At 36.8% G+C, this 13102-nt stretch overlaps 1 long non-coding RNA gene across 2 annotated transcripts in view; it reads right to left on the bottom strand.

Moving 5' to 3' along the window:
- The window catches only part of LOC142053551 (uncharacterized), a 39274-nt gene extending 36997 nt beyond the window's left edge, over positions 1-2277 (bottom strand). The window contains exons 1-2 of one of the 2 annotated variants that reach the window (XR_012659254.1): positions 1998-2277; positions 1024-1105 (exon numbers count right to left, since the gene is read on the bottom strand). This is a non-coding gene — a long non-coding RNA (uncharacterized LOC142053551). The remainder of the gene's footprint in view (positions 1-1023; positions 1106-1997) is intronic. The other variant, XR_012659255.1, reaches the window with a different exon arrangement.
- Between the last annotated feature and the right edge of the window lie 10825 nt (positions 2278-13102).

Raw genomic sequence — 13102 nt, 5'->3', positions numbered from 1 at the left:
CAATTTCTGTATGAACACTGTCTTCATATAACTTGAAGATGGCATAAACAACAACACATGACTGGAACAAAGAAAGGAGGATTTATGAACTACCTAATGTGAATTACATATAGAAAAAAAAAAAAAGAGATTGTGAGAAAGAGAGAAGAGGTGGAGGATGATGAAAACAATCCTCAAAGCCTTTGCACAAAAACAGGCCCCTGTATTCAACCTAACTGGCAAAAAAATGAGAAGCACTAGAGGTGAGTCATCCAGCCTTCTCTACAGGCTTGGCTTCTGCACATATGTAGGCATGAGTGTGTGTTTGTGACACACGCAAAACGATCTACCTCACATTGTGGGTCCAGTTATGACAGCAGTCACTGAATATGCTCCAAGACTGCACACCAGTGAAGAAAAGTTATTATATCTGTTCTATATGTCAGGCTTGCAGTGACATCCTGAAATGTGTTAAACTTAATGTGAAAGCCGTAAATGGTAAGTCCATCAAAACCAGAATGAGTTATAAATTTTTCAGTCAAACAGAAGTGTTCCATTTTTTATTTCTGTGAAGTCTGGGAAAAGAGTTGGCTGGCTTGGGGGAGGGCTTCAGTGAAACAAACGTGGTTATTAAAATTATTATGCTTTGCTTTTTGGATCAAATCTTCACAAACAGAAATATTTTACTTTATTAATAATAATGTGTTAGAAAAATAGATCAAGCTCTTAATAAGGGTCTCAAGACAGATTATATTTTTCACTGTATTTCAGCTAAAATGTTAAGCCTTGTGTCTTTTTATAGGTTTTATAGCTCTTAGTTAAAAATACATATGCCACTCCCTCTAACCATAAGTGAGAAAAAGGAACAGTCTAAAAAGTGCTTTCCGGCTACAAATCCTTAAATAACTGACATTTAACACTACCAAAAAGAAAGAAGAGGGCCAATTTCAGCTCACAGGACTGCAAACTAAACCAAAAGAAACTCTGTCAGAGACTACTATGCACAGAAGAGCCAAGGGGAGGACTTACAGAGACAACAGTCACCTGTGCGAAGTGCTGCACTTCAATCACCTTGCAGGTAAGATCAAATGCAGTCTGAGCTGAGTTCCTGGTACAGCCTTCTCCCCTGGCGGGGAGAGATCCAGTTCTTACACTTTCACTCTCAGGTGAAGGAACTTGAGGAATTAATAGGTCATTAGACTCTCTAGGTAGTGGGAGTCTAACGCCGATGGAAGTCTTGTTCTTCAGCGTGGCAAGCTTGCGTGCTGAGTGATTGCAAGTAAAGAGCCAGTCTGAAACTTTTAGGCATGTGGCTCTAACTATTTCAGGGTTTTCCTTAGAGGCATGAAAGCTTTGTTTTTACTCCATGCCGTTCCTAAATTCGCATCCACCTCACTGGAAAAGTGCAATCAAATTATGCAGACATAAACCCAAATGTATTTGGCTAAAAATAATTATTCACAGCAAATTAATGGCCATTAGAGTCATTTGGTCCAAGAAACACTTTTAGGGTTCAATAACTTTTTACATCTGCTGCGCTTACTGTCCTGAAATATTAAATAACTAATCTTCATTACAATGCTACCCATAAAATGAGAACTTAATATTTGGTTTATCTTGGGAAATTATTAAACTGTAATAAAATGATACATATGGTAAGACTGGCCTGTTATTTCTGATGATGTGTACAAATCATTCCAGCTTCATTTTATGCCACTTGATTAAAAGAAGCGATCTACTACTACACTAATGGAGAACATTATTTCATCTGTTGGAAGCAAAGAGACTAGCCATCGTTCAAATTTTCTTATCTGGAATAAGCTCTGGTTTCATTGCTACAATCCCATAATTACGTCACGTTAGGAAACTGAAGAAATACACTTGAAAGGAACAACAGCCACCAGCAACTCCACCCTTCAAATAACAACAACAACCACAATAATAATAATAATAATAATAGCATAATTTGGTAGGCAGTGAGGACTTCAGTCGTAAGACATTCATTGTTTCATTCTTACCTGTTCCCAGGGAGTTTGTTTATCTAAAGAAAGTGTCTGGCCACCCCTGGAATCAGCTGATTTACATTCTTCATTCCACATATTCTTACAGTAACTAAATTCTGGAATAGATGTTGTCCTCCTTTTACAGGTGAAAGACTAGGTTTCAGGGAGAGCAAGTGCTTAACTGAAGTAACAAATTCTGTTGCAAAACAGGGGCTTACACTCTACTCCACAAGGTCTAAAGTCCATGTACTGAACTTACCATAAAATCACTCATTTGCCTCTAACTAGGATAAATAAATTATCATGCTACTTCCAGCTGGTATCATAATGTTAAAAAAAAGCTAACAGTTCTGGGCTAAGATGCATTGCTGAATAATTATGATTAATTTTGTATTTGCACTGCTTTATCATTGACATTTAAGCATCTATTTGTTATGTAGCATTTTTTAACACATCGCAAAGTCCTATGTCTGAAAGGTGTTTAGAAGGTTACACAGTTTTATGTCCCTGAACCAAAGCATAGTAAACTGCGCTTGTGTTATCTCTAGATAAACATTCACATCAGAATTCCAGTGGTGCAAATTTCACAGCATTTCCAGTAACATATTCTGGTGCTTTACTGCCTTTACATTACAAAGATTTTCCTGCTATCTAACCTGAACCTTCTTTGCTGTCTTTTAAGATTCTCGTGTTTACTGTGAACATAAAGAATATTTTATTCTGTCTTTTACTGCAATTTTTTTGTAGTGATTTGTATACTGGTAACTGCAACGCTCTCCCTCCAGTCTCCTTTTCTTCAGGCTAAGCAACCCAAATTCATTAAATCTTTAGCTCCTAAACACCAAACTGTTCCTGCTGGTCTGCTGCGGACTTCCTGCTTTTGTCCCACATCCTTCCTGAATATAATGCAGGCGAGATCTCAGTGGAGATAGGTAAAGAGGAAGGACCTCACATGCTGATCAAAAGAAACTGCTCACTACAGAAAGCTATCTGTCTATTTATCTAGATAGCTATCTTTTTTCCTGCCTAATATTGTTGTCATTTTGAAAGCCAGCCTGTAAATACTGGTGCATGACAAAAAAGTTTGGAGATAGGGGCTTGTGAGAAGAAAAACCACCTTGTGTATCATTCACTTACAAGGCTGGGTGGGTCCTGCTCACATTTTTTTATTGGCATTGAAGCCAGTGTTTGCACAAATACATCTTTGTTTCCAAGGCCTCAAGCAATTTGAAATTAGCTTCTGTGACTTCTAGCTCTGGAAACCGACCAAGAAAATGGTCTTTTTAAAAATCTAATAATGAAATGGAACCTAGAGTGCTGGGAATATTTTATACATGATACTATGACCTGCTGTGTTATTTATCTTCATGGCTACTATACATTGCTCTTAGTTATCCCTCTCAACGTTGCAGAGATAAATGCCTCAGCACAATTGTTCATTATTTATTCTCTCTCTAGGTATACCTTATATAAAATAGAGATGCATTACCCAAACATTGCTGTTGTAAGACAATTTGAGAACCTTTGCCTGTTTTGTTAGGGTGGCAGGCAGCAGTGGCAGAAGATGTTTGGGACCAAAATCCACAGGGCCAGAGCTGAAGGCCAGAAACACCTCTAAGCTAGAGAGGCTAAAACACTTGGCTCCTGCAGCTTAATAACGCTCAAATGAGCCAAAGTGGGACCCTGAGCCTCACGGGTTCCTTGAGATCTTCTTTGTTTCTGGTGTACTGTCTTACTCTTATGGCTGGATGTTTTCCACAGTCTGATTAGAATTGTCTTTTTTAATGGAGAACAGTGTCAAAGAAAACACAAACTATGTATCAGCAGCTCTTTGATGCTCCACCACAAGCTTAAAGTGTTGGGAATGGAGAGAATGAGTGATAGGTCAGATAGCTGCAGAAACCAGCTGTCTCCTGGAAGGCACAGTGTAGCTTGCTCCTTCAGTGATACGCGGACCAAGCCTAGAAGAAGATGGGACAAAAGGTATGGAGAATGACGAGCAGAAAGCGCAGCAATCAACTATCTTCAGGACAGTAGAGCTAAAAGGTTGTCAAGTTAGAAGTATATATATGCATTTCACATGCCACTAATAAAAGTGAATAATGCTTTTATATTCACATAATATTTTCTACATATCTCCATTTTTGTTTTAGGACATGGATATTGTCATGATGGACCAGTAACTATTCTAGGAGTCTATTCATTTTATAGAACCTCTGATGAACCTGTATGCGTATGGGAGATTGTAACCAAGATATTGCCATTTAATGGGTTCATTTTCAGGCAGCTAATCCTACAGTTTCTGAAAGAAGATAAAAAGGAAGTGCTTCAGCTTCAAAACTTTCAGCATGTTGTAATTCTTTGGGAAGAAAAATGCTAAATAGAAAACAGACCTAGTTTGGAGGGTGAAACTGTGAATTTAGACAATCTCTCTAATTATGTAAAATAGATGTTCATTTTTTTTAAAGGAAAAAGTACACCCGTACTCCCATGGTATACTCAGTATAGCTCTGAGAATTTTATTTTCTATTAGCTAAAATAGTAAGTTAGAATGTCTATTAACACAGTTTGATGCAAGAAAATTTATCTATAAAAAAAGTGTTTCAGATCTATTATTCTTATTGATGTTCAGATGGCTTTGGTGTGTGTATCCAGTGTACTCCTTTTATACGCCCAAAAGATATTTGCATCCAAGATACTACAACTAGAAGTGACGTATCATGCTAAAATTCTTACCAGCAGTACTTCTTTTAACACCAACAGTCATCTTTGTTATTGTCCCTATTTGGAATCTGCATCAAGTTTGCCTCCTGGATTAGTACATTCACCTCAACATAATTTTCAGCAAATAAGGAATACATGTATGTTTAACGTATGATACTTAGACATTCAGCAAGCTTTTATTTTTTTCAGATTACAGCACTATAACAATCGATAACAACTAAGCAGAAAAAGCAGGAAAAGAATGTTCATGTCAATTATAATAAGAAAAATACTTAAAATATAGAAGAATATTTGAAAATTGCAGAATTTTGCTTTAAAAAGGTGCATATCTTATTCAAATACTGTGCATGGGAGCAGCACAGAGGAGTGAGCATTTCTGCAACAAAACACCATCACTACAAGAGATTATTACTATTTTTTGAAATATATTGTCTTTTTTATTTATGATAATGGTGTTTTCCTGGGGATCTCAAAATACCTTACAGAAACTATCTGAATGCTTATGTAGTGCAACAATAATTTTTTCAAATGCAATTAAATGCATTTATTTGCATCCAGGATAACTAATAGGTGAGTCTTACATCAAAGGGAAATGGAAGTAGAATCCTGAACCATGTTGTACCTACAGTCTAATTCCAGTCTGTCAGATGAAAATGTTTTCATGGTATTAATGTTTGACGCTCTGTCTCCCTCTCTAGTTAGGAGACAAAAATCATGATGGCATTTAAAGAAGAAACATCTCAAATAAAGTAAGCATTTCAGTAAATTACAAGGTGATAGATTAATATAATCTCTTCCACCACAGAAATCTGTTTGCCTTTCCCGATATCTTATTTGGAACTTTTGCCAGCATGTTCAAGATTAAACAGAGAGGATTTTTTTGCTGTGTCAAAGCCTTAGAGATTATTGTGCCAGAAAAGGTCTCACTATTTTGCTATCTCTTTCATTTCCTATTTCTTCCTATTTAGATAGCACCTTTTAAATTAGTAAATATCTCACTTTAGGGAGCAAGCTATATAACCTGAAATGTATTAGGCTTTTCCAAACCGAAAATGCTGAAGTGGAAGAGAAACATTTTATTTCAAATGCACTATCGCAGTTCTTGTCAAAGTGTAAAACCAGCATGAGAGGTTGATATTTAGAATTTACTGCCCATTTTACCACTGATCACTTTGATGCCATACTGTAGGTCTCCAGCAACAGGACTAGACTACCTGAGGAGTCAGACAACTCTAACTGTGTGATTGCAGAAAACATCAGTCCATAGGATCAAAATCTTAGCTCATAAGAAGTGTGAGAGAACAAGCAATGTATCTTCATTCCCTCTAATGTCTTTACAGTACTGGGAACACTTTTGACTTTCTGGTTTGAGCATCTTCTTGAGCTCTTGAGCTTAGCAGCTACTAAGAGTCCAAGTAAAGCAGGTAGGTAGTAACGCTTAGGGTATGAGGATACTCCAGGCACATATGTCCATAGCAGGCAATGCTTGATTAAATCTTTGGATAACTGGAAGTTTTTTAACAGATCTGTACAACGCTTGTCTTTCCTGAGAATGTTTTTGCAAGCAGATTTTTTCCCATTTCCATTCTCTGCATGCAGCCAAAAGGAACATGGTCCTCTTGCAGAGCAATGCTCTGCAATGGGAACAGTTAGTAAAGATGTTGCTTCCTTTTTAAATGTAGTACATGACATTTCTGAGTTTTCTTGATGAAGTCTACTGTGGGAAATGGCCAGAAGAATTGAGCAGCAAAGAGAAAGGGAGAAATCTTCCTGATCACAGAGCCTTAGCAAGCTGGAAAAACTCCTGAAAAGGATTTTACAATTTCTGACACATTTCAAATACTGTTAATCTGACATACTTGACATCGTAACATCATGGTGATTTGCTGCTAGAACGCCATAAAAAATGGGGAAGACGTATTGGTTTTGTCCAAATTAGATCTGCTTAATAATGGTCACTATTTTACTGCCATGTTTACCCCTGATATTCCAACTTCTGAGTAGCTGCAATGAACTGTCATATTAAAACAAGTTATTTTCCTCTGTCACCAATTAAAAAAACCCCCACAATAAAAGCTACAACAATAACAACTATTTCTCAAATATAAACCACCTTCTGTCCTTTTAGACAATGTTTTTTCACTTTCCTCGAGTACAAATTTTAAAGCCTTACTGACCTGAGGATCAATATAGGTAATAATCTGCCTCAGAACAGTGAATACTTTGAGTTTCTGCATCCTGCTAACCTCTGGGACTTAAAGTATCTTATTCCAATAAAGCAGGTTCATAACTGGATTATGTATGGAAAATCTATTTCTGGTCTCCTGTCTTAGCAGAGATGGTAATATAGAGATATTGGCTGGATAGCTGACTTTCCATGGTGGGGAAATGGTTGAGGTCAATGACTGCGTTGGAAAATAGGAAAATATATCACCTCAGATGATTTAGTTTTATTGTTACTATTATTTGTTATTGTTATTATTTACGTTATGTTCCCAGATAACAGTAACCTAGATCAATAAAATTGAAATACATGTAAAAATTAAATTTACTTTAATATCTTTTTTATTTTTTATGTTTTATTCATCTTGGCCACAGAAAAAAAATAGGTCAGTTTCTTTTGTTTTGACAGTGAACACTGTAGAAGTATAGCATACAGAATTTATTGGAAACCTTGTGGAATCACCTAAAACTTGTGCAGTCACCACCTGTGGTTATTATTAAATACCAGACTCAAAGCTATAAAATATTTCATAGCACATTACTGTGTTGTCTGTTTCCTATACATGTATCACACATATCAGCATTAACATTTTGTGCAGAAAGATCCACAGTGGTCTGGGAGCCTAGGGTGTTGTAGCAGCCCCTTCTGGGGTTACCCACGTATGTGGGTAGAGATATAATTACTGGATAAAAGCAGGCCAAAAAGTGGAAGGGTAATGAGCTGAGGCGTGTGTGACGTGTCCCAAGAACTGAGGAGCTCCAGAGGCCAGCAGTCCTGCTGGAGCCACAAGAATGGAGAAACTTGGGACACCAAGGGCCAGACAAAAGTGTAGAAGGCCACCAGCACCTTGGGTACCAGCAAGGAGTTTCACAATTTGGACCTTGTGTGGGAAGGTGGTGGCTTCTCTTTGTAAAGAAAGATTACAGGGTTATATGCATGCCCGGTGGGATGAGCGACCTTGAGATTTTTCTGAAGACCAGCCCAGAAGCCACTGGCACATCGGGATGAGCTGCTGCTTCTGCAGCTGGGGTTCACATCCCGGCTGCAACAGGGTAATTGAGAGACCCCAAGTATTCATGAGAGTGAACTGTATGAGGAGTAAGTGCATGCACTGCATAGGCAGTCAATTATTATTAATAATAACAACTTGATTCTATTAACAGTTACAGCTTAATTAATAAAAGATGTTTTAATAGACAGTAGTTGTTACCTGTGCTTCTCCCTGACTCAATCACCTATCAGAGAAAAGGAAATCTAGAGCTAGTGTATATACTGGAAGGTAATCCAGAAGAAAGGTTGGATTTAATTAGGATGAAGACACTAAAGTTCATAGATTTTCCTCAAGAGTTACATAGAACTCCCTCTCATGAAAGCTAAAACTGATTTCATTTTCATTTCTGTGTGACCAAGATTTCACTTCATGCATCCTTTTACTATATACAATTCTTTATTAAAAAAAATGTAATTTAGATATTCAGAATTCATGGTGCTCATGGATCTTCTTAGTTTTGATTTGCTCAAAAAAACCCAACACTGTGACTTTTTTAAAAATGGGATTTACTTGGCAGGAGAGAAGATAAAAGGAACAGAAAAGGAAGTAGAGATAGTTTACTCATTACTTGAAGCAATCAAATATGAGAGTAAATCAACTGCTTTGTGTAATCTGGAGATGACCTAGAAATAATATATGCTAGATGGACAGGAATTAATTAAATCATTATATCAAAATCAAGTATAATTATCTGAGATTACGAATGTTTTAAAAAATCTTCACATGACAAAGAACACAATTTTACCCTGGCAGTCTGTGCCTGAGGTTAGGTGTTAAAAATGAACAATTTGTTTAAGCTAACAGAATGCTATACTAGTGCCACCATTTAAATATAATTATCGACAATTTGAAAAACTGGTTTTATTGATGAAACATAGTAAAGGAATAAAATATATGGAAAAATCTAAACTTCTTTCAAACTTTTTATCTGAGATTTTGAAAACTCATTAGAATTTTTGTCCTTTTGTCCTTTTGTCCTGTCAGGATAAGACCGTCCATTCATCCTGCAGATCAACCTGATTTATGAAACATTTGAATAATAACAATCTGATCCAAAACCCCTCCAAATCAGTAGAAAGATAACCTTAGTTTACTTTTTGCTGTTGAATGTACCCTCAGTTATGGGAACAAGAAGATGGCAAAAGCTGTGTGAAATTGTAGTGATATTGCATCATAATTCACATTTTCAAAGGACTGGTGTTTGGTAGATTAGTGCCACACTTGTTTTTATGGGGCCGGAGCATAACCTGTATCTCTGCTACTTGTAGAGTCTCAGAAGCCAAGTGAAAATTCAGTGTCTTGGGAAGGTATGTGAAGCCCTGTGTGGATGCAGATAAGAACATGCATACATCAGCAGCTTTGGAAAGTCTCTGAGGTTCCAACCTGTTTAGGATCCTGTTCTGTCTGTCTATGGTTATTGTTTAGAATATTACTAACAACCTGAACAGCATAATTCTTCTGAAGTTCCTTATCCCAGAATCACCAAAAATTGGGTGAAATATGTGCTTACCACTACTGCTTAAAATTAGAAAATAGTATTAATTGAGATACCTGCTGATGGTGGCTCATTTTTGTGGTCAATGAAGTTCATTGTACACCTACAGGAACATGCCCTAGTAACTCCCTTAAAAATATTTACCATTTTACACATTTTCATCCCCTTTCAAATGCACAAGCTGTACAATCTCTTAATTTACATCTCCATGGTTTGGAGGATATTTAGCCATCTGCATATGAAACAAACAAACAAACAAACAAGCTGGGTAATACTAACATGTGAAATACTGCACCCTTTCTGATACAGTCCTTAATTATATTTCCACAAACATGCACACAAAACCCCCAATTTAGAAATATCTTTATGAAGCACAATAATCAAGAGGAAATATCAAGAGATCATCAACTTAATATGGATGATCTTGTAATTGCTTTTTTTTTCAGATCTGATATGCTACCCTGTTGAAAATATTTATGAAGTATGACTTAGATTCAGTAGACTGAATCTAATGAGGAAGACAGCATGATGGGAGAGGCAAAACTGCTTAAAACTGCTTTTCTGTGTAGCACTTTTGTGAACCTGATAGGACTACAGGCCACGTAGATGGTGCAGTAATGATTATTTTTCATTACTTTGCTTCCTTTTTGATTTTCTATTGATTTGGAAGCATAAAAATTATCTTGTTTTGTCTTATCAATTCCTGGTAGTGGGGAAAGCTCAGAGGAGAGTATAGAAGCATGTTAAATGCTATCATTTGAGTAATTCTTTTCCTTACATATCTTCCTGTATTTCAGTAGTCAGTAGCTGAGGCCCTCTTACCAGGAGTTTCAGACAGACTCTCACATTTATATTTGTAAGCAAGATCCTGCTACATCTAGAGAAGAAGAAATAAAGCATTTATTACCTGCAGTGAAAACCGCTTTTGATGAATGAATATAGTCCCACCACTTGAGGCTGCCTTGTGACATCTGTCTCCAAGAGTTTGTAAAAATTTGTTATGAGTGGAGCAGGACAGACTTTCCCTTCCTCCCTGCATGCTGAAAGGAGGACATGTTTTTGCTTTCTCTTACAGCCTTCTATAAATCTGCAGGGTTTTTTCTCTTCTTTCTTCTCTTTTAGAGGTAGCAACCAAATATGGTGAATCAGCAATAATAATTTCCCTGTCATTTTTCAGTCATCCAATCATTTTTCCCTCAGATTACTTGTTCCCGTGATTATATACATTGGGACCCATTGGATGTCTGGCACGTTTACCTTGTGCATTTGTTGTATTTTCTGATGGAGACATTGAGAAGGCCAACAGCAGAATTCTCTTCTACTTACAAACCAAGGATGAAAGCAACCTGCCTTTGTGATTTTCCTGCTGAATAGGAGTCAGAAGGTTGAAATACTGCTTACTAAGCACAAGAATTATTATTTTGCCAACTAAATTAACTGGCGAAAAAGAGTATAAAATAAAGCTTAAAATGTTTGTTTTGTCTTTGGAGAGGAGGTGAAAGCTGCATAATTTTTCATTATTACCATTTACTCCCCCAGAGGTAAGGTTAGGTCAGCATTTGCAGTTTAAACTCCTGTTTCAAGAGGTTAACAACTCAGCTGTAAGGCTTCAGTCTCAGTTTAACATTTGGCAGAGTCGCTGCCTTGAAATAATACCTCTGGTGCATATATATAATACCTTCTCCCAGAGGGTCTTGGAGCACTTTAACACACCGAACTGTGTAATGGCTTGTTTCATCCATTGTCAAAATGCAGCCATTTTTGAGGTGGAATATAGTCTCAGAATGCAGAGACCTATATAATAGATTAGATAAGGAAGGAATGATCATGCTGAACTAAAACTACAAGAGGAAATAATGTATTCACGTACCTGCAAAAAATTAGAACATTTTGCTTTTCCTCATATTTTAGGTGGGTAACATTTTCCCTTTCTCTAGACATACTTGTATAGTCACAGTTATAGTACAACAATGACAAGATTTGTGTTAATATTAAAAGGACAAAGACTTTTTTTATTACTTTGATTTCTTTTAATCATTCCTGCTTGCAAAACCTTTTCTAGTACCTTTCTAGTCAATGAGATTGTGCTCTCAGTTATCTAACTATTGGTTAAGCACAACAGAAAATTTTTTAAAGTACAATTAAATTTAAATCTCAGATTAAGCGAATAAACATTAAAGCTGTCTATAATTAGCTCAGTACTTCCTACTAAAGAATCAACATTTTGGCACTGACATGTGAAAAAAGAGGATTATTTTTCAGTTTGGTTCTTCAGCAGGATGAAGTAATAACATTTTTGTCAAGAACTTGTCAAGACAGACAGCTGTGGTCAAAATATTCAAATCAATGCACCTGAAGTTAGGTTCTGGTTCAGTGTTTAGTCTTTGAAATAAAAATCAGATGATTTTCAAAAATGCTGACCATAACAGGAATGAGTAAAGGAGCTTGAGCTAATCAATAACGAACTGGAATGAACATGGATTTCTATATTAAAAAAATCCTTCAGAGAGAGCTGTGGAGTTAACACTTCAGAAAATCAGGACACTAGATGATGACATGTGAATTTAGGTTACTCATATAGTCAGCCAAGTCTGAAAGTTCGCTCTTTGCTTTATTCTTCAGGAACAAAGCATTAAATGGTTACCTTGAATAAAAAAGTGTACATTGACAAACTAAGCACTTAAACACCTATCATCTGCCCCCTTCCAGTAGTGTCTAAGGCTGTATCTATACCACTTAATAACAGGGACACTTGCTTGCAGTCAAGTGGGCTGTTTAATTATTAACATACTCCTTGGCACAGTTTGCATCCTTGCCAGAAGAATAGCATTCATCAGGAACAGTGCCCAAGAGACAGTTTAGACATCAACATCCCATTCTGAGAAGGCATGGGGAGAATTTGGGTTTGTGGATGTACTTTGTCCAAAGACCGAAGTTTGGCCCTGGCTTGCTCTGTAACTGTTGTATGGATGTAGCCCAGGGATCTCAGGTGCTGAGCTTCCAGACTCAGTGAAGCCTGAGCAACATCAAAGGACCAAGACATTGCATCTAGGGTGGTTCTGAGGAAAAACTAATAAACATTTAGTCTAAGGAGAGAAACCCTAGAGACTCTCAGAGCTCTTCAGCACTGGTGGACAAGATTGCTGTATTAGGTGCTTAAACTCAGCCCAAATCTTGATTTAGGTTTGTAAGTCAAAAGAAATTTAATATGGGGGCATAGCATGTCTAAACATGTTAAGAGTGGTGGCAAATGAGCTCTGAATTGAAGCAATACCTCAGCACTAACCATGTGTTAATCTGCTTGCTACTACTAATCAATTTATAAAGTTGTGCCAGCGGACTCCAAGTGTGAGCAGAATGATTTTGGATCTGGCCATGACATACTATTTACAGGTATCCAGAGTCTGTGTTTCTGATCTTGTTTCTAATGGAATAAATCCCAATATCAAATGAATTTCTTCAAATTAAAATTAAGCCAATAACAACATTAAAATACCTGGGATGTTTCTTTGCCAGTTAGGCTAGTTTATAGATACCTTAGCTCTAAAATAAAGCTTATGCCTTGATAGTATTCTTTGAAAAAACATTAAGGCAACAAGCATAGGTCTATCCACCTAAAAATGCCT

Source organism: Phalacrocorax aristotelis, chromosome 2 (genome assembly GCF_949628215.1).
Source record: "Phalacrocorax aristotelis chromosome 2, bGulAri2.1, whole genome shotgun sequence".
NCBI classification, from domain to species: domain Eukaryota; kingdom Metazoa; phylum Chordata; class Aves; order Suliformes; family Phalacrocoracidae; genus Phalacrocorax; species Phalacrocorax aristotelis.
This window is presented reverse-complemented; position numbering and strand designations above follow the sequence as displayed.